The sequence below is a fragment of the Canis lupus genome, chromosome 29, assembly GCF_048164855.1.
Source record: "Canis lupus baileyi chromosome 29, mCanLup2.hap1, whole genome shotgun sequence".
Taxonomy (NCBI): domain Eukaryota; kingdom Metazoa; phylum Chordata; class Mammalia; order Carnivora; family Canidae; genus Canis; species Canis lupus.
The window spans coordinates 4,371,959-4,394,342 of NC_132866.1; the positions used below are offsets into that span (position 1 = coordinate 4,371,959).

Genomic DNA, 22,384 nt, shown 5'->3' on the forward strand with positions numbered 1-22,384 from the left:
GAGCCCCTGGGAGGGGCCACGTGCAATTTCTCATCCAAAACAGGCCTCTTGAGGGCAAAAGAGAGGCTGAAACAGTTAAAGTCCTATGCTTTCCTACAGTATTTCATTATCGGTCAGCATTTGGTTTTATTAAAATGGAAACCCACTAAGCAGTTCTTTTCGAAAACTATTTTTAAAAATTAAAAAAAATATCTCCCTAGGAAACAAAACTACCAGGGCACATTATTATTTTTAATAAAAAAAAACTATTTTTATATTGATTACATAGAAATAAAATGAGGACATGGACAGAATGCCTATTCTCGGTATATATTCACCCACTTTGATTAATTTCTTAGCCTTGCCTGTTCCTAATACGTTTCACTTTTAATGTATTTTTCAATATCCTTAATATTAAAAAATTTCCACAAAATTGACTTCAGTGTTTTTCAAATGAGCATCTTGTGAGCTCTCATCATTTATTTCATTTGCTTTATTCCTTCCTTGCTTTTACAGCAAAGGATTTTAACGTCTTCCTGTTCACAACCTATGTTTTCAACAGTCATAGGCCTCTATGAGTTTAAAGCCCTGAGAGTTTTTTGTTCCTTTTTTGTGTGTGTCTGTGTGTGTGTGTTTTCTGCTCTGTTTGTTGACTACTTTTACTAAATATTTCCAACTAATTTAGAACAAAATGCAACCAACGCGTAGGGCCCCGTTTATAGAAAAGCTCACTGTCTTTGTAGGACCCTTAGGTTGACTTCCAGAGCAATTTTTTGAAGGCCCAGACGTTTCTGAGATCTGACGAGCAGGGACGAGAACGTGCACGCTCCCCAGCTAAAGTATTTTTAAAAACTCAACATCAGCTTCATTACATAAACTTGTAGCTCAGCTACTCAGTATGTGCAACTGTTGGTAAAATCTGACATCTACAGCTTCTATTTTAACTGGTGGAATATTTAGCTGGCGTGGGCGCAATTAAAAATGATCTGTACGTCAGAATCCATTCTAAGCGCGATACGTTCACCCCAAACGCTGAGCTCCACCAACATCTACAGACTTCTATCATCCCACAAAGCAAATAAACACATCTTCGGCGTCGAATTCTTTCATTGCATTTGCAGTGATCTTAGCAATCATGTCAGGGGCTCGCCTTCCACGGGAGGAGCCTCTCGATCGTAGCTGGATTCCATTAAATGGATGAAAACCAGCAGAACCACTATTGGAATTAACTCATTTTGCTTGAAAAATGGCTGTTTGAAAAGGACATGCATCTGCAGCTGGCATCATTTGATGGGTTGGGAAATTCATCTGCCCTCGGGAGCACTCGCAGCTACGTGCTTGCTTCACCTCCTGCACACGAACAAGGGGACCTGGAGCTGAGAGTGAGCAAGATTCACGGCGAAGGGTCATTGGGTCTAAAGGAACGGTCGGTCGTGGTCGCAGAGCTGCGGGGAACGCCACCCGCAGTCGTCGTCCTCAGGCCCCGAGTTCTTCACGTCACCCTTCAGGGGCTGCTGCTGCTGCTCTCTTGGAGGCCTTTTCCTTCCTCGGCTTCTCTGTGGCCAGTGGGACCAGTGCAGACCCCGAGCAGGAAGGTAAATGTTGATGGATATTTTGTGCAAATTATAGCTTGATCATCAACCGCCCGTGAAAACAGAAAGTCGGTGCTTAACATGCCCTTGGTCCAAGTTTAGTCCTGAGGTTTAATGCAAATTCCCAAAGTTTAATGCAGATTCATAAACTGTTACTAAAAAATAATTTCAGCCAAGAGTCGTAGATTTCCACTGTACAGCAACTGCCCGGGCAAAGGGTAGTGAGAGGTCAGCCCATTCTCTCTATAAGTTTTACAGTAAAACTCTTCTGCCTCTGTGTCCTGCAAATATTTCAAAAATGCCATCTTGCGATGTCTCATTTTTTCCCTCTAACTCGGATGACCAGGTGGCAACAGGTAGGTGGTCCACAGGGTCTGCAGCCTCAAATACGTCTCCTACCATGCAAGGGGCCAGGGGAGTTAGCATCCAACCTACTCTTGTCCAAGTGCATGACTTCTTGTCTTTTTTTTTTTTTTTTTAAAGATTTATGGATTTATTTGAGAGTGTGTGGGACCCAGGGAGGGAGAGAGAGAGAGAGAAAGAGAAGCAGAGGCCCTGGTGAGTGTGGAGCCCGGCACAGGGCTCGATCCCAGGACCCTGAGATCACCACCTGCCTGAGCGGAAACCAAGAGCCTGGCACTTAACCGACTGCACCACTCAGGGGTCCCTGCGTGACTGCTTTTCTAACCACGGGGTGTCCTCCAAAGGGAAGTACTGCCTCCACTGTGCCACCAAGCCCTTCCTGGGCTCCTTCCATGCAACTGTTCACAACTAAAAATTTTCATTTTTAATTACAATGAGAAGAAACACATGGAAGAAACATGAAAATGGACAGGATACAAGGACCCCAGGCTCAGCACAGAGAAAGAGGTGAATATGGGTCCCTGGAAGGAACGTGGAACCCACGTGCACAGAACGAGGTGGGGTGTTGGGAACGAAGCCCGGGCTCTCCAGGACTGCCATTCTCGGAGGCCAGCGTCATAAGGATGAGCTCCTGGTCTTCCTTCTCTCTCCTAGATAGGCTCGTGCTATCTGATCTCTCCCAACTCCTTTTGTCCCGAAGGTTCATGGCTGAGCCGGGTAGTGAACACAGCCACGCTCGCATCTGACTGATGGCTCGGCACAGAATCAACACCCTGGGTCCCTCACGTTCCCCAAAGGCCCGCGCACCCATCACTCAGAACAGATGCATCCTATCAGAGGATAGGATGGAGCGACCCTTTAGGAAAGTCAACGTGGGGGCGGAACCCCTGCCGAAGCACCTGAACAGGAATGGGACCCCCAGCACCAAGCCCCATCCATCTGCTTGGGACCCGGCAGTAGTGGGGTGAAAGGTAACAAACGCGGACACGCAGACGCATGGCCCTCTCCCCATCTCTCACCACGAAGAGGCGCCCAGCACAGGCTCAGCCCTCCACTGACCCTCCATCAGAAGCGTGGACGACGGGGGAGAGGCTGGCCGGCTCCAGGGGCTGGGCAGCCCCCCTCTGGGTGAGCCCCGGGCCACGCTGCAGGGTGCAAGGGGACTAAGCTTCCCGGCTGGGTGTACAGCAGACTTTTGATTTCAAACAAAAGAGTGGAACCATAGGCTGACAAGTATCTGCCGGTTAATTTGTGCGTCCGTTCGTTCGGCAATGTTTACGAGACCTGCCGGAGTCTGGAGAGACACCTGAACAAGGCAAGCACCGCCCTTGCTCCCCTGGAGCCTGCATTCCAGTCGGAGAGATGAAAGAATTATTCACCAGCACCCCCAGGAGACTCGCACCTGCTAGTGCTGGAGGCGGCCACCTACCCGGTCTGGAGGCGTCGAAGGCTGCCCAGGGCGAAGGGCCTCTGCTCAGGTGAGCAGCCAACTGGGGGCGGGGGTGGGGGGCTGCGGGGAGAACAGGCAGCCCCAGGCCTCACCCAGGATCCAGGAGCCCGGAGTGTCTGCTGGCAGGACCGGCCGATGATGCCAGTGTTGAAGGATGTGGGGGGGAGGGTTGGGGTGCGGGGAGCTTTCCAGCAGGACGGCTTGGAAGCAGAAGCTAACAACACTGGGCAGGATTATCCACGCCCTGGGGCTTCTTGGGGGCGAGAGCAGGGCTCAGGCGCGTCCATCTGGCCCAGCGGAGATGCTCAATGAATGTTCTTGAAGGAAATAGGTCATCGGGGCTCTCATGGAGGATTTCTCTCCATCTCATCAACTCACGTCAGTGTTCAAAGAGCCCGGGCCTCTGAGGCTGAAGACGCAGCTGGGCTCGGGGTCTCTCTGTCTCTGTCACCCCCTCCCCTCCTCTCCTCGCCTTGACCCAACCACAGCCTCCCCCGGAACACGGGGCACCTCTCCGGCCCACTTCCTGATTCGTGGAACAGGAGGAGCCAATGATAAGAAGCCCGAGTAAGTCCTCACGACGGGCTGCCTCCTAGCACCCCTGGGCCCAGGGGCCTCGGGGTGCAGCCCGGGAGTCTGAGCTCAGCCCAGCGTCTGCCGCTCTCACTGAGAAGGCCTGAACCCCCAGACCCCTTCCTTCTGGAAGCAGCCAGGCTGCGGGTGAGCATCGGTTGTTTCCAACGGGGACCCCACTCCGCGGCCCTGGCTGAGAACGTGCCTTGTCTTCTCCTCTGGGGATGTCGGGTCTTCCTCTGACGGAGGGTGTCGGGGACAGAAGAGCCCTCCCCACCCCCCGGGAGAACAGCTTCAGAAACAGCGGAGCTAGAGCCGGCTGTGGCTGGGCGGGTGCCCGGGGCCACCACCCGGTGCAGGCGGGCCAGGCTGCCAGCAGCCCCGAAGGCCCCGGCCCCAGCCTCGTAGGGACCTCAGGGGGACCGATGCCCAGAAGCCAAACTCAGCCCCCACGGGGCCCACTGTCTGTCCCTCGTCCCTTGTTGAAACGGCCCCGTGACCCCACCGGAACCGTGTGTGACGCGACGCCCTGCTGCGTGTTCGGAAGCAGCCTGGAGCGTCCGTCGGGGCCTGGCATCACCGGGAAAGGAGACGCGCAGGCCTGCGTAGTGCCCCCCGGGGCGTGTGCGCCCCCCCCCGGGGCCCATCGTGTCATCTCCCTGCAGTGTCGCGCTCAGGGACGGGGCCCGAGGACGGTCAGCGCGAGGGCGGCACATGTGCTGCCGGCTTCCAGAAGCCCCGTGGGCCCGGCGACGTCCTGACTTCGGGGTGGGTGCCCGCACCGGGCTTGGCTCACGGCAGGCGCTCGATGTCCGATGTCCGCGGACAGAGACGTCCCCGGGCCCCGGACCCACCGCGCTCTTGGGAAAGGTGGAGCCTGGGGAGCCACGCGGTCTGCCCCTGGGTGAGCCTCCGAGAACCAGCAGCGGAAGCGGGTTCCAGGCATCCCCGGGGCTGCTCCCTGCGGCTCAGACACCAAGTCAGCAGGCGGCTGCAGCACGGGCCCCCGGGACCGTCACACCAGCCACCACCCAGCGCCTGCCGGGGGGAGCGGGGGCAGGAAGGGCATTCCGGAGGTACCGGGAGGGTGCTGCTCGTGCGGGCAGCCAGGGCCTGGGTGCCACAGGGTGGACGTCTCCAAGGCCTCCCGGGGGAGGGCTTCTTCCTGGAGCCCGATCCCCACTCCTGGCCTGGATTTGCTGCCAGAAGGTGCCAGAAACTGACAACCAGGGACCCTGCCTTTCTGGCCCTGGTGCTCCAGCGGGAGATGAGGCCCCAGGAGCAGAACCGGCCACCCCGTCCATGGGCACTGGGGGTGAGCTCCCTCCAGCCCCCTGAGCCCCGTCCGCACGCAGGGGCAGATGCAGAGCTGAGCTCACTGTGTGCCCGGCTCCCCCAGTCTTTCTGGGAATGTGGGTCACAGTGACCTGCAGAGGCAGCTGGAGAAAGAAAACCGGGACCACTCACAGCCTGGGCAGGCAGGGCTCAAATCCCCGGGCACGGCTGCACGTGTGCCTCCCAGAAGGGAAGTTACCTCATGTCAGGGGCACAGGAGGCAGGCACCCGGAGACGAGATCCCGTATTTCCCTGCAGGTGGGAGCAGCTCCTCCCTCCTCTGCTGAGCCTGAAAATGTGGCCAAGAATGTCCCCTGCTCCTTTCTGGAAGCTTCTGAGGATAACTCAGGTGACCGGCTGGTGAAGCTCGGCCCTCCCTGGGAGCCCGAGGATTCACATCACCCCTGCCTCTGGTCTCCTGAGCAGAGGGAAGCTCCCAAGCTCCCCGCCGAAGTCGGAACCACTCCAAGGCTGCTGACTGCCCTGACACATTCCTGCACATCACGCCTCTTGGCCTCTTTGTTTCTTCCAGGAGCACGGCCCCTTAGTGGCCAGGTCTGCCCAATGGCAGGGGTGGCACCTCTGGTCCAGACTGGGGTCTCTCTCTGTTCCAGCTTTTGCAGGCCTTTCCAATGCAGGGTGAGCCCAAAGAGAAAGACCACCCATTGCCCCCTTCTGGGTGATCCTGGCTGCTTCAGAGAACTTTCAAGGCCTTCTGTGTACCAAGAAATAAGGCAAGCACAGATGCGGCAAGGGCACTCTGCCTTCCTCAGTGCCCCCACTGCCCGCCTTCTGGGGCCACCACGATTAGGCACAGGCGCTACCTCCACCTTTCGGGTTAGGAAACCAAGCAGAGACCAGGAGAAGAGCCAAATCCTTGTTTGCTGACAAATCTCAAGAGCAAGGAAGTTAATCAGCTTCAGCTGGGATGACGACAAACGGGACCCAAATGCTCCCAGAAGATGGACAAGCCCTTGTTTGCACCACAGGTCAGATTTCTCCTTGACACCTGTGGGCTTCAGGTGTGTGAGAGTGAATTCTGGGCACCGGGGATCCCTCCACCCAGCAGGCAGCCGAGAACAGACGGTGCTTGGGACACAGTCCTGGCAGGGAACGAGCCCCATCAGCCCGCTCGCTGCGGAAACAGACTGGGAAGGACAGTGCCAGTTTTCTGAAATCACGGCTACAAGTCAAGTATGTCCTGCCACGAGGAGCCAGGCCGGGCCCCCCATCCCCTTTCCATCACGCCGGCTCCCAGTTAAGTCCTCGAGGAACCAGGGACCACCGTGGGCCTCGGGGGGCGGGGCTGGCCCAGCCACACATCTGGCACCTACTACCACTGTGCCTATTTCTCATAAAATCAGGGCAACCTTACTCACAGGGCAAGACTGTCCTTTTGTTGTGCACTGGGGAAGAGTCAAACCTCAAAGAACAAAGATGTGTTTTCACCATAAAGGAGGAACAAATCGAGGCCTTTTCTGAGCTTCAGGTGTGGATACACTTCCACGGATGAAAGGTTTAAATAATAATAATAAAAGCCCCTTAAGCAGCCCAACTTGCAGCATCAGCATGTTCCAGATACGTCCACAGTGATCCTTCCTTTTTGGAGGAGGCTTTGCTCGTTAAAAAAGATGCACAGGGCGTGCTTTTTATCTGAGTTGGGGAAGGCTGGAACTTCACTGCTCCTGAGCAAAAGTAATTGCAAACCTCTAAATGTGAAACCATTGAAACGTCACTAAAAATGCGATGGGCAGAGAAGTCCCCTTGTTAGGAGAGAAAATGGGGAAAACACATACACACACAGAGAAAGAAAGAAATGACAGGGAGGTGCTGGATGGTGGCCCTGTTCCCAGGTCTGGCTGACTGTCACCCAGCAGAGGCCGGCACCACCCATGATGACCTCCAGTGTCCCCCTGTCTGGCCCTGCTCTGACAGACAGCCACCCACCCAGACGAGGACAAACAGGTCAGAGACAATGACGTGCCTGCGGCCACGTGCAAGCTGCCGGGGCAGAGAGCACTGACCCCTCTTGTAGACTGAGGTACATCCCTAGGAGATCATGCAACGAGCCCCTGTGCACACATGCAGCGTCTGGTTGGGGTTCCAGGATACACAGAACCCGCAGGGTTCAGGAGCCTGAAGTCTGAGCACACAGAAGTACCAGGCTGTGGGGTGCCCAGGGGAAACAGCCAGGGACTCAATGTTTCACCTCTTTCTCCAAACATCCTTGTCCCCCATTGCCCCCCCCCCCGCCCAATACACACAGGCCAGCTGTGTCTCGAGATGGCTGAGGTCCTTGGGGGATGCACAACACCCCCCGGGGAAGGGGCCCACCCAGGAGGCCCGGGGAGCTGGGAAGGCACAGAGCCCCCAGGCTCCCTGCAGCAGGTCGTGGGGAACGAACATCCAGGGCCCCACAGACAGCGCTGCTCTCGGCCAGCATGGGCAGAGGAGACCGGGGAGGCAGGCCCTCAGGGGCGAAGGGGCCCTGACCTGCTCACCTGCGTGGGGCTCCTTGGGCAGCCGCCGGCCCACCCCGGGGACAGGGCAGCGGGAGCATCTTTGCCCCAAGAGCATCTCCCCTTCCTCACTCACTGCGTGTCCCCCACAGACCCTCAGCTGGCACAGCCCCAGCCCTTGGGGCCCCTGGGGTACCAGCCGCATGGGATCTGGGACAGCTGGGAGGACGCTCAGCTGGAGTCCCGTCCCCTGTTAGGAGGCTACGCACAGGGAACGCACAGGGAACGAAAGGACTTCCCAGGGAACCACAGTTTTGTTTTTTGTTTTTGCACTTTCTCTCTCACTATGCAAGCACCAAGCAATGGTTTTTCTGAGAAGAGAGATGAGGAGATGGAAATTATTTTTACGAGTTGGAGCTGATCACACTATGCTTACATCACTGGGCACAGAAGCAGCCGTCAGATGAACAGTGTGTCTTAGAACAAACAGAGCATCTCAGGGGGTCTCCATGGACCTTCAAAGCAGAGCACTGCCCTTGCCCGCTGCAGCCTGGCCGTGAGCCCTTGCACAGGTGAGTGCTTCTCCTCAGGTACCTGCAGGCTCGCCCCTCCCCCCCCCCTTAGCCTGGAAGGATTGCCCAGCCCAGAGAGCTGCTGGCTGAGCAGACAAAGAAGAGATTAAGGGGGGCTCTTTGGAGTCTTGATTTTACTTTTCCTGAATGTGGGCAGTATGAAAACGTGATTCTGGAAGTGGAACTATTGGGCCTTCCTCTCTGAGTTCATGAAGGAACTCCTGGGACTTTGCCTGCTTCTTGGTACATCCCTGAGACAGGGTGCATCCCCGAGACAAGGCACATCCTCAAAACAAGGTGCATCCCCAAGGCAGGGTGCATCCCCAAGGCAGGGTGCATCCCCAAGGCAAGGTGCATCCCCAAGGCAGGGTGCATCCCCAAGGCAAGGTGCATCCCCAAGGCAAGGTGCATCCCCAAGGCAAGGTGCATCCCCAAGACAGGGTGCATCCCCAAGACAAGGTGCATCCCCAAGAGTGGCACATCCCCGAGACAGGGTGCTTCCCCCGAGACAAGGCACATCCTAAAACAAGGTGCATCCCCAAGACAGGGCGCATCCCTGAGGGTGGTGCATCCCTGAGACAGGGTGCTTCCCTGAGATAAGGCACGTCCTCAAAACAAGGTGCATCCCCGAGACATAAAGCTCCTGGAGGGGCCCACAGGCGGTTCCGAGTGAGTAGGCCAGTCTGGGAGGTGGGACTGCCCACGTCGGGTGAGTCAGGGAGAACTCACTGCCAACGCTGGGAGGCTTGATGGCCCCAGAATAATGGATAGGCTCATATTTTAGGCCATCAGTTCTCAACTCGTTAGGAAAAAAAAAATGACTCTTTAGCAAACCTCATTATTCTTCCTTTTAATTGGGGGAAATAAAAATTAGCTCATGAAATAACATCTGAAAATGTGCTTTGCCAGGTACAGGACAGAGGAGGGATATTTCTAGAAGACAAAAGGGCTGTCTGTTTTTAGGCGCAAAAGGGTTTAAGTGCTTTCTACATTTGGTTTAAGGTTACCCAGGTCAAAGGCCTCACAAAGAGAAGTGGCTCCCTGGGAATCCGGATGTTTTCACAGCAGAATGGGAGTTTTGTTTCAACTATCTCAGGCTTGGTTTGAGGACTGCTTGACATAAAATTAAAGTCTTCAGAGAAACCCTTTTGTAAGGTCAACAGAATTTGACATTGCGATTGGACTTGGATCTCTATCCACTCGATTTTCTTATTTTCCCCTAATAAGTAGTAACTTGTTCTTTAGGACAGGGCATCGGCTGCCTGGCATTTGATTTCACTTTCTCGCTTGTCCTAATGACATGTTACTCATCTCTTGTGTCCCTGCAGCTTTGGGGACTCTGAGGAGGCCAGGTGTGCGGGGGCTGTCTGCAGGTGCGCCCAGGTGGTACAGAAGCACCCCAGGCGGGGAGCAGCACCGGAGAAGCCCTGGGGTCTGCAGGGGAGCATGGGCACGGAGGACAGAGGGTCTGTATTCGCTCCCTGGCCTGCCTGACAACTCAGCTTCCTCCTGTGATTTAGTCTTTTCCATTCAAGAACAAGAATGATGTGTTACATGAGTGGCTAACTTTTAGAAGAGAGAGAGCGTTAAATGTGGAAGATCTGACTCTGGAAAACCAACCTCTGCCCAACTTTGACTGGTCTCCTGGAAATGCAAGCTATTAGATTAGAAAAAAAAAAAACAAAAAGAAAAACAAAAAGAAGTGGGTGGCTGTAGGGATGAGGTCTCAGTTTACTCTCCCATAAAGTCGGCCAGTAAACATCTACTGGTATTGCATCCCCAGTTGGCCGGGGACAGAAACCCGCCTCCTTTATGAGAGGCTCAGAATCTGGAGAAGGGGTTTCCCGGAGCAAAGGAAGAGCTCCATCAAAGGAAGCCACAGACAATGCTAAACAAAGCATCCTCCCTGGGAGCTCCACTGACCCTCCTCCCCATGCTGACACAGTAACAGGGTGGCAATTAGTCTTCAAGGAATTAAGAAAAGCCTTTATGTTTAAGAGTAAACGGTCCTTTATAATTCATTTCAGTGCTTTATTATACGCACAGTGCTAAAGACCCGTGTGCACATCTCTGGATGACATGATGAAACCGATTTCATCAAAGCATATTAAAAAAAAAAAAAAAAAGACCATACATATGCAAGAAAAACGTAAAGCCCCAGTGCATCACACAACCTCTGAAGTACTGGTCTGCGCTGGGCTTCCTGCGGGGCCCCTCCTGAGCAGGGCTCCGGGTCAGCACAGGCAAGGGACCCTCCCGACACAGGGCAACACTCCACCTGGGCCACCAGCAAAGACCCGTAAGGATGCTGGTGTGTCAGCAAGTCTGTTAAGGGATCGATTCAGTTTCAATTTCCTCTGGGCCACGCGTGCTAATTTGCATAGTTCCAATTATGCGGCTTGCCCTCTTGAAGATGAATAAAAAGTGAAGGGCTTATTCTGTAAGAACGAAGTCCTCCACTGCGGCCAAGACAACAGAACCACAGAGAGTTAAAGATCCAAGGAAGCTTCTCAAAGGCACATTTTCACCCACCCTAACGCCGTACCTGACTTCATTTAATCACCAGCCACAAGCCCACTGACCCCTCACCCATGAAAGAAGAGGAAACTAAGCGTGTTTCCATAGCTGGAGACAAATCAGACAGGAATGAACTATAGCTACCTTAGGGATTTTAAAGATTTTATTTATTTATTTATTCATTCATTCATGAGAGACACACACACACACAGAGAGAGAGAGAGAGAGAGGGAGAGGGAGAGGCAGAGACCCAGGCAGAGGGAGAAGCAGGCTCCATGCAGGGAGCCTGATGTGGGACTCGATCCTGGATCCCGGGATCACGCCCTGAGCCAAAGGTAGACGCTCAACCGCTGAGCCACCCAGGCGTCCCATCACTCTTGAAATCATTTGAAGAAATGATTTCATTCTTCATCATTTGAAGAAAACCATCCCTCTTGTTTTGAAAGAACACATGGAGGAACCCCTGACAACCGCTACGTGGCAACTCTTCATTCCTGAAAGCATTCCCATAAAACCGAAGACAACGATGAAGGCTTTGTGGTCTCATCTCAAATATTGTGAACGACACACCGCGTCTCATAATTGTTCACAGGCTTCCCAAACTAGCAATAATTAACTTCTCTACACTTGTAGGGGCTTGTAGACTGTCATTTCACATACGATGTGACTTCGCTGAATTCTTTATTCATTAAAAAATTACCACCTCAGCAGTTTCAAGATGGTTCTGCTCCGGATAGTCTTTGGATTTTTACCAAAACCAAATTATGATTATAGAATAGACTATAAATCAGACGGGGGGTGGGGAAAGTCCGGAGGATGGCACCTGTACTGGGGCAAATAAACAATAATTAATAGACACCAAGGACCCTGCCTTCAGTAGGTTATCAGTTCTTGTTACTTTTTCAATCAGAAATCGCCTGGGCCCTGATGGAGGGCGCTCTCGATTTATCTGTAGCAAAGCTGAACAAATGCTGTTACTCCCTGGGAAAGGCACTCAGAATATCCTTCATCCTCACCATGTTGCATTTTAATTTTAACAGACACATTTAGACTCTACAGCCAGCCAAAGCAGTACGACCAATGGAAGGGGACCCTGGGGCGAGGGTGGCTTCTTTCCATCTCAGCTGTCATCTCCTGACCCTTGCTCACACGGCTGTCCCGAGCAGATGCCAGCCTCGCCCATGTCACTTCAGGATCTCGCCCGCGTCCAGGGTCCCCGGCACCTGCCACGGCCCAGGGAAGCCCTGCATTGTCCACACCAGCTCCCAGGCCTGGAGGTCTGGGCTGGCACCCACAGCTGGTGGTCTCTGCTCCACGAAGCCTTCTGTCTCCTCCTCCTTTTGAACTCGGATGTGGGCTCCTAGTGAGTTGGGGCCAGCTCTCAGCCTTGTACTTCCTGGAGGGGCCTGCAGGCAGAGGGCAGAGTCTGCACCAGCACCCAGTAAGACTGTAGGGGTGGCATCAGGACAAGACTCGGCGGAAGGCTGAGCCTGTGGCTGGGGAGGCAGGACAGCGTGCGGCGAGAAAGGACAGGGCCTATGCACTGTCTTCTGGAGGGGCCTCCGTTCCTGAACATCTCCTTTTCTGCATCTCACTGAATCCCCAAAGAATGCACAGTAGAAAGGTGGTCGCAGGCACAGAAGCCATTTCACGAAGCCCAGAGCATTGGGCTCACTCTATGTTCTCACTCGAGCTTTGTGCAGGGAGCAGGTGTGCGGGACGCCCCCGGGGAGGACAGGTCCTGCCGATGGAGTGGAGCCGGCTTTAAGAGTGGAGGGTTAAGAGTTCTTCAGGGCTTCAGAACACGGTCAGAGCACCTTCGAGAACACCTTTCATTTGACTTTCATCTGGGCTGTGTCAGTAAATCAATTTTTGACATTCTTCAAACAGGATCCATAAATAAACCAACACTTCCATCCCTGCCTCCAGGGCAGACGCTGAGGTGGGACGATAAACCGAGGTCCTCTATCTAAGTGGGGAGATCGTCTCGCTGCAACCTTGGGTTAATTTGTCCCGGCAAAGACGCCAACCGCCTGGGCACACCGCTCTCTCAGAGATCGATACCGAGATGCACATGCTACAGTGGTTCCTGAAAACTGCAGCTGATTATACTGGGAATCAAAGTCCCGGGAAAGGAATGTGGAATCGACGTAAAAGTCAAATAAAGATGCTGGACCTTCACCTAAAAGCAACCTCGCGGGAACCAAGTGGTAAAAGATACAGTAGGAAACTAGGAATCTGCTATTCTTCTTTTCTCTTTTTTTCTTCCCTAAGAGCATTTTTAAAGGCGCCTTTGGACCTCTCTCCTCTCCTCTGTAGCAGGCACCTGTAGCGGGGTGTGGCAAGATTTGTGGGAACAATGCAACGAGAAGAGGGCTCCGTGTGCCTGGGGGCCCCCCAGGAGCAGGTGCTGGAGCACTGAGTGAATGCACCTGCTTGGCTTTGGAGGGCATCCCATCCTGCGGGAGCTGACAGCAGAAGCTTTACCGTCTTACTGGTGCTCTGACTGTGCTAATGTTCTGGAAACAGCCTGCGTGCCGGAGCACCCACTCCTGGGGGAAGGATGGAGGTGGTCTGAGGGCAGGAGACCCTCCTGAGACCGCACGTTGCTACAGAACGAGGTGCCAACCGATCATGGTTCCATTCATTTCAGCCCGACTCGGTTCACTGAGCCTCTTGCCGTCGTGCGGGCGGTGCTCCTGCTGCAGAGGCTCACCGGGTGTCAGAGGCCCCATCCCTGCCCGACGACATCCCAGTCTCCTGGGCGGCCAGCGCAGGACCTGGGGCACGGGTGGATGCCCTCTGCCACTGGACATGCGGAATCTGCAAGGGTGGCGGGCACAACACTGTCTCACTGAGCCGACTCCAACCCCACACGAAGAAACATGTCACACTTGCACACCTGCAGGGCTAAAATTCGGCTTATATGGAACCATTGGGCTCCCACTAAATTCCATCACTCCCAGGGGAGCCCACGATAAAACCTGCAGGATGGAGGAGGTACGGGGGCTGCTGTGATTATTCTCCATCTCTCTACCCATGTGAGACTGGAAGCCCAGGGCACCAGCTGGGCACGGGGAGGCTGGGAGGGCCGGGGCTTCCCAGTGCAGCTGGCCAACCAGCCTCGGGATCTGCAGATGCTACTGGCCATTTTGCTATTGCACAACCAAATAGTTTGGTTTGGGGTATTTTGTTTGGATACACACACACACACACACATATATATATATTTTAAATACAAACTGAGGAGAGGATAGATAGATCTGGATTTATCTAGTTCCACGTGCTCTAAAACCTAAATACTGAGCCATGGTGACACTCGGCAGGTTTTCTGTTTGTTTGTTTTGTTTTGTTTTTATGCTGAAACGTCCTTAAGCAGATTTCTGTTGTCATCAGCCAAACAGCAGAAATGTAATGGGGGAAAAATGTAATGGGAAAAAAAAAAAACCCTGCTATATTTGTGATCTGCTTATATATTTGAACTTGGGATTGAGAGATCAATCAGCAAAACCCAAATCAGTTAGAAACAGATTTGCATTCGTGCCAGATGCAGCACTTGAGCCAAGAACAAGGCTAGGACCGCACACTTCGTGGAATCTGAAGTTACATCACGACGCCGCTCACGTTCTGACCCGTCAGGAGGAAGGTCCGCGGGCAGCCAGCAATTATCCTTGCTCTGAGCAAGGATCTGCCTCGCAGCCACATAGTTGTCCTTGGCCACACAGCCACACCGCCTCCACCTCTTAGCAAAGCCGTTGGGGAGCCCAAGCAAGGGTCTTGATCGTCCTGAGACAACGCTCGTGCTTCCTCGTGGGTGTAACACCTGTTCACATGGAGCATCGCGAGGGGTTTAGGTGAAGGCAGAAGGGACTGTCCCTCTTGGCCGTCCACCCTTCCCAGCATCGACGGAGGGTGGGGGGTCCTCCCAGGAGGCTGCCATCCCGTTGTGAGATGCACATCATCTTCTGCCCACACTTCCTAAATGCTTCCAGAGGAAAGACGGTAGAGGAAGGCCCCCAGAAAATGCCTGGCCATTGGGGTCCACGGCCGAGATGGGGCATTAGGCCATTTGTCCCCTTCCCCCTGATGCCCACAGGCACCTTTCCAGCAATGGGTCCTCCCATCAGGAAGACAGGAAGGCTGATGAGCCTCCGTCACCTTCGTCTGAACCAGGTGAGCATCTTCCTCTAAAAGACCAAGTCACAGCAATAAATTCAAACCAGTCCCATTGCAGGGGCCACCGGGTGGGCAGGACTTGGGTGAGATAGGGACCTTGCAGCTTGCACGCTTGCTCCTAGTCACACCCACAGACCCTTGTTAGGGAGCGATGTGTTTCTCTGCCTGCAGACGGCGGGTCCTGAGGCTGCTGATCTAGGGGTCAAAGTTCACTGTAGCACAGAAGTTGATCGGAGCCAGCTGACCCAACGCGACCCACAGATGGCCTGCGCTTGGCCTGTGATGTGTTCCAGAAGTTTTTCCTTTTGTAAAAAAAAGCATAATCACATACAGTAAGCCGGTGGTTTGATGGGTTCTGACAACGTGTGCCCCCTGCAATCCATGCTGTGGCATCAGCCTGCCCACCTCCCGACCCCGAGGGGCGGCTACTGTGCTAATAATCTCCATCTCCAGGGATGATTAGCATTGCCAGTTCTAGAACTTCCTATAAATGGAAGCATACGGCACATATTCTTTTGTGTCTGGCTTCTTTGATTCGGCAGGTTTGGGAGGCTCATGCGCGTGTCTGTGTCCATGCCTATCTGCTGTGAAGAATTTTCCGGAGAGTGACTGCCACAATTGGCCCACCCGGTCTCCTCTTGCCACACATTTGGGTTGATCCCCATTTCTTGCTGTTATGAACAACGCTGCGGAGAGCCCGATTACAAGTCTTTTTTTGTGGACGAATAGTTCTGGTTGATTTGGGCCTTCAGGTCTATAAGTGGAACGGCTGAGTTCCAGGAGTGGGTGCAAGCCTGCGGTTTAAAAACTTTTAAATTAGTCTGAAATCTTTAAAAAGAGGAGAGTCCTCCGTGTAAAGGAGGGAGATCTGGCTTCTCTCGGGAAAACCAGGTCTGGTGTGCATTTGTGTGCGGCCGCAGGGGCTGACCTCGGCATGAGCCTGGATGTGCAGAGTGCCATGTAGCCCCCCACTGGGCCCCAATCCCTGCCGGGTCATCCCCCCCAGGTCCTTCATCACACAGCCTGTGGCTGCCACCCCACACGTGGGCACCTGGCCCCCGTCTCCGGATTTCACGTGGTTCTCGGTCCCGCCACCCTCACTCCGCCAGAGGATGCTGACCCGGGGTGGGCGGAGGGCAGAGGGGAGGGGGGAAGGCTCCTGAATGTCTTCTTGTCTCAAAGCCAGACATGTTACTAATTCCAAGTGAAATCTCCCTTCTCAGGCCTCCGCAGTCCACAGTTGTGGGAGGACTTTAATTTGGGTTCGTTTTTCCTTAATATGCTGTACATACACAGTTTTTAATCTTCTTTTATTAAAAATAAATCCACCCTCATCGCTCCGGTCTCTTGTGTAAATATCTAATTAGGGCAGAAGCCAGGCCCAGCCCAACAGGGTGTGTCGCTGTCCCTCAAGAAGAATCAACTTCAAAGAACTGCCCCCATCTTCTGAAGGATGTTAATGGGGCCAAACAATGAGCGTGAATTATTTATAACCACACCTCTGGTTCTCTGGAAGAAAATGTGCCCACAAATTGCAACTAAGAAGAGAACCCTCCACGTTTTCTAACTCAAAGACGCTGCTTCAGAACCTCCTTCGGAAACCCCAAGTATGAGATAGAGACATAACCCTATTTGGGCCTGGAGGGGACCCGGCAGCCAGGGTCCCTCCGGAAAGCCTGGCCCACTTTGCGCCTGCCCTGGCTGGCACGGCTCACGCTCCCCAGGCAACATGTGAGGGGCACGGGCTCCTGACAACCTCGGGCCAAATGCTCATATTCGTCTTAGTGTTGCAAATGGGCATCAGGGCCTCCTGGGCGCCGCAGCACTATGCGGTGAGCCATTTCACCGCCCCTCACCCCATGCTCTGCCAATCTGGGCAGGAGCAACCAAGATCCTTCTGCCAGAGCTGAGACGACCACAACCATAGAGTAAGAGCGACGTGGCCCACATCACGGAGCCAGAGAATGGCCGAAGCAGGTTGCCACCTGGGTCTCAAGGAAGTAAGTCCCCCAGAGCTCCTTTCCTTCATTCAACCATTTATCCACACCTGCTGGACGATGGTCAACAAGATAGACATCACCCTTGGGATGCCCGGGTGGCTCAGTGGTTGAGCGTCTGCCTTTGGCCCAGAGCATGATCCGGGAGTCCCGGGATCGAGTCGCACGTCGGGCTCCCTGCATGGAGCCTGCCTCTCCCTCTGCCTGTGTCTCTGCCTCTCTCTGTGTGTGTCTCTCATGAATAAATAAATAAAATCTTAAAAAAAAAAAAAGATAGACATCACCCTGCCCTCAGCACCCCACCTGCACGCACCTCCTCGGCCTACTGAGGGATCTTCACAGGACTCCTCTTTTCTCAACAGGCTGCACCCCATAAGGTTGACTTCTATCCAAATCCTCTACCACCAGCCGCCAGGGGCACTCGGAAGTAGGATTTCCTTCCATCCCTAACTGATTCCAACACCTTTCCTAATAGAGCCCCTACCTGCTATTTATTTTGACCACCCAAATTCAGACCTGCAGAGCAACTCCGCGTTCCCTCTCCTTACAGTCCTGGGGAGGATAGTCTCTTTGCCACCTCTGACCCACTTAATTGATTAGTTTCCATCTGGTAAGGGCTAAACACTTCAGTAATAGAGTTCCAGGGTTACATTTTTCTTTATTGATGCTCTGTCAGTAAACTACAATCAACACCATATAATTATGGAAAATTATAACAGCAACACAGCAGTAAACCAAAAAAGTTACCCTTTGGGAATATTAATAAATAGATACTCTTCTCTCTAATAGAAAATTCATGCCTGTTTCGTAAAATGCTCTGCTCTCACACTGGGAAACATTATGGCACTCATGAATTTTTAAAGAAATGCTGATTTTAATATGACCAAGAGCCAGTAATAGAGATTTGTTTGTTTATTCATTTAGCAAATATTTACTGAGCATCTCGTGGACACAGAGCATGGAAGGAGGCTTTGTTTAATCAACGAGATTAGACAGAGATGCTGCCTTCAAGGGATCTCTATTCTGAACGGGGAGATCAGCTGTCCCCTTAAAAGTGGGGTCAAGGTGGGAGTGTCTGGAGCCAAACCCCTTGGAGGTTGGCTCCACCCTTTGCGTGCCACATGGATACATGGGGTTCTGGGGCTGCCTCCCAGACTATAACCCTATTCCTGCCTTTGGGAAGCTGCCACTGGCAGAAAATGATACCCCTCCTATGTCTAGTGTGGAGTAATTGTGCATGACGACCGCTGCATGGAGCAGAAACCCAGATGGCCAATGGCATGGCTTCGGCAGGAGGCGGAGTGTGCACCATCTTCGGAGTGTGCACCATCTTCTTGCTGTTCCTGCCTCAAAGGAAAGCTTTACTTGTTTTCAGCAAAGCTTGGAGAAGGTATCAGTGGATACTTCAAGTGTTTGGGCTCCTGCAGCGGCTGGGGCTGCCCTCCCAGGGCTATGGGTCAGGAAACTGCTGAGCGGTCCTATGACAGTGACCTCAGAGCTATCCCTGGCATATTTTATTGCCCCACAATAGCCCTTACAACTCACTGGGAGGCTCCAGGAGGCAGGGGACAGGACACAGCAGACAGGCGGCCCGGGGTTCACACCTGGGCTTCTCTACCTGTCACCTGGGCCACGTCGCTGGCTCCTCCGGGACTCATCCTCTGCGACCTGGAGGCAGGATTCCTGGGGACACACATGGGGTCTCCTAGCTGGCAGGAGGGGCAGCGACAGCCGCATCCCAGGGCTCAGGGCACTGAAAGGCAGGCGGCACCCGCAGTCACTGAGCTTCTCCTCCTCCTGCGCTCCAACCGAGGCACCCCCGGGGGGCCTGCAGGTGTACCCCCTCCTCAGGCCTCACAGCCTGATGGGTCAAGTAGACTCATAACAACAAGCGTGACGGTACAAAGCGGAAGCCCAGTGACAGGAGTGTCCGAGAAGGGGGTTCAAGTGATGCAAGTATCACAGTTCACATTTTGTTTTACGGGGCCCCACTTGCTCGGGCGGGGGGGTGGGGGTGGGATTTGAAAGCATCAGGGATGCAGGTGAGGCCAGGGGAGGGAAGGCCTGGCGGGGCGGGCGGGGGGGGGGGCGGGGGCTGCACACATGCGCAGTCACTGGACACTCGGGTGCGACGGCAGCAAAGACCAGCAGGTGGCGGCGTCGGGGAAGCTGGAGAAACATCCCCTGGCACCTGCCGGTGCTCCAGAGCCCGGGCGCCCACCCCCTGCAAGGTCAGGCTCCAGGCACCAGCATCTTGGCTGCACCACTCCAGAAACGAGGTGCCTGGTTCTTGCGCGCCCCCCAACAGCAGCACCCTTCCTGCCAGGACCAACACTCGTTCTCCGGCAAGTTTTCTCTCCATTCATGACGCTCAACTGATTAACTAGTGCTCGGCTTTGAAAGACACACCTGAGCGGGTGCTCTCACACCCATCGTCGAGCCCGGAATTTTATTTTACCATCTGTGGATCCATTATGTCCCCCTCAGTCAAGATATTAACACCGGGGGACGCCTGGGGGGGCTCAGCGGCTGAGCATCTGCCTTCAGCTCAGGTCACGATCCCGGGGTCCCGGGACCGAGTCCCACATCGGGCTCCCTGCATGGGGCCTGCTTCTCCCTCTGCCTGTGTCTCTGCCTCTCTCTCTCTCTGTGTCTCATGAATAAATAAATAAAATCTTTTTAAAAAGGGTATTTAACACTGGAATAGACTTTCCTTGCCTGAAGTGAGAGGGTGACCAATAATTCGGATGACACGCCGCATCCAGGCCATGGACCTGATTCTCACAGGAAGCGGTACTTCCATTCAGATTAAAATTAACTGTACTGGAAACCATAACTCCAAGTATATGCAGACAAAGTTCTGTATGAGGACGGGGGTGGCAATTAATGAGCCCAGAGGACTTCCAGGACACAGTTGTCTTTGCCTGCCTTCCGCTTAATGGACCAGCTATCAGTTATGTAATAAACCCACTGATGGCAGCTGCTAGGTGTGACGTTTGCCTTTGGGGAGCCCAAGGGGGAGAAATAAGGAGAGAGAGAGAGAGAGGCAGGAAGGCAGGGAGGGAGAGGGAGGCTGTGTGAGGAGGGGAGGCCAGGAGCCAGGCCAGGTGGACAGCACGGCCCTGCCCTGACGGGGTGTACCCCAAGGAGGGGAGCAGTTATGTTGTTCCTCAAAGGAAAAATGTCAGCCCCCCCCCCCCAGCCAAGCCTCTCCCGCCTCCAGGGCAAAGGGCAAGAACCTGCTTTGGGAGCCCCCTTGGCTTCGCCACCTCCCGTCTAGGAGCTCAGCAAGTCGCCTCTGCTGTAAAATGCGGAGGCTGCAGGTCAAGGATCCAGCGATCAATGAGCAAGGCCAGGTGAGCAAAGTGCTCCAAACCCGTTGGGTTATCGAGGCTGGGACGGGTGGGCCTGGTTCATGACAGGAGAGGGCCCGGCACCCAGGGGCTGCCCCCCAACGGCCTGTCAAACCAACGGCACTCACTGCCGAGACGGGGCCTTGCCCAGCGTGCCCACGCGCCCACTTGTCCTGGACGGTCTCGGTTCGCGGCAGCTGCCAGCATAATTGCCAACAGTGACCTCTTTCTCTCTCGAAGGCATTAAGACTTGGAGGCTCCACTGTATGTCCCCCCCCACCGGGAGAGCCAGACGACGTGAGGCCACCACGTTCAACCAAGGGAGACATTTGGTGTCTTCGTATGAAACCTCGCCAAACAGAAAGGTGCTGAGTAAATCCTCCTCGATGCAAGCAATCTATTTAAACAGGTTCAAAACCGCAAATTACTGAATTCTTTTCAGCATCTTTTAAAGCACCGCCGCCCTCCCGGCAGCACAGTGACTTGGCCTTCAGTTCAAGGAGACCTGGGCTCCGGGCCACCATCTGTGTGGCTCTGGGTCAGCTCCTTCCCTCTCGGAGTCTATAAAATGAGCAAAACGGTGACCTGACTGAGCCTCTGGGGAAAGTCTGTAAGATAAGAAGAAAGCCCTTCACACCCTTTCTGGAATGTGAATCAACACTTTAAAATATGTTCAGCTCAAAGGCAGCTAAACGAGCAGCCAACAGAATCCATTTTATTTCTCTTATAATAGACTCTGGTGCTCGGAGTCAGGGAAAGAAACCTAAAGCAAGTTTTCAGGCCCAGAGACACAAGCCTTCAGAACGACCAGCAGGTTCTGGAGCAGCGAGAAGCCTCAGGTTCATAGGCCCAACAGCATTTTCGGAGCCGTGGCGGGGCCCATGCCCTGGCTGGATGCTCCACACCCCACCCACACGCTCCACCTCCTGGACACGGCCCGGGTGGGAGGCCACCACAGAGGGAGGTGCCAACAGTGACTTCCTAAGCCGTCCCAGATGGAGAGCTTATCCTGGTAAGATCTGCAGAGGACACATGAAGAGTCCCAGGACCCGCCAGACCAGAGACCTCCCCTCTCTGTCACCTCTGGGCTTGGCACTGTGCCCGGGACTCACGCAGGGTTTGCTGATTGATGTGCTGGCTGGACACACAGCCGCATAAGGAGCAGAGGAACGTGGCAGGATGAGAGTGTGGCCTGGCTGCCTTGTGCTTCTGGAAGCATCACACTCGGCTCATCTGCTTCTGAGAAAGGGCTAGAACCTTCCAGCCTCTGCTCCTGAGTCTCCCCTGCTCCATCTCTTTCTCACACCCCTGGCCAGGTGCAGGGGTCAGCACAGAAAGGCCAGAGAAGATGTGACCTCAGCCTGCAGGAACGAGTAAAGCCATTTGAGTGGGGCCCTCCCCACGCTGAGGCCACGGGAGGGATGCTCGCCTCCCACCAGCCCAGCTCGGCTACTGCCTCCATTCCAGGGCCCCCCAGACTACCGGGAGAAGGGAGGCCGATCAACTTGATTTAGAGACTACAGGACTGGGTTTTTGAGGCCTTATCCCTGACCCCTGAAAGTTGCTCAGAATCTCTACGATTTCTCCATCCTGAAATGAGGCTATTTCAGGCAGAGAGCGCCCTGCCCCATCCCCTGGCAGGTGCACAAGCCAGGGAATTCTGCAGGCCCTCCTGGCACAGAGCCTGCTCTGCTTCCCCAGGGGGAAGGAAGCCTTCTTCCCGGGGGCTGCTCCCCGCCCCGGTGCAAGCCCGCCCCTGGGAGCTGCAGGGAGGATGGAAAGCCAACACGGGGACTAGGTACCTGGGACAGAACACGCACCTTTATTTCAGCGACAACCACTTCTAGAAGAAGCGAGACAGAGGAGGACTAGGAATGGTCCTGGTCATGACAGTGACCTTTCCAGGGTACTCGCTCTGGCGTGGACACCGCTCCCCACAGTTCACACACACACACCCTGGACCCTCCCAGCAGCTCTCAGAGACGTACAAGGCTCTCCTTATGGTGGAGGACTGAGGA

At 54.3% G+C, this 22,384-nt stretch overlaps 1 protein-coding gene and 1 long non-coding RNA gene across 8 annotated transcripts in view; one reads left to right on the plus strand and one right to left on the minus strand.

The window, feature by feature from the left end:
* The window catches only part of PTPRE (protein tyrosine phosphatase receptor type E), a 158,425-nt gene that overhangs the window by 51,902 nt on the left and 84,139 nt on the right, over positions 1 to 22,384 (minus strand). The gene's annotated exons all lie outside the window — the stretch shown is intronic.
* LOC140620695 (uncharacterized) lies at positions 1,018 to 17,806 on the plus strand. The gene is made up of 5 exons (XR_012020414.1): positions 1,018 to 1,574; positions 2,055 to 2,441; positions 2,635 to 3,412; positions 8,105 to 8,323; positions 9,652 to 17,806. It is a non-coding gene; the product is annotated as an uncharacterized lncRNA (long non-coding RNA).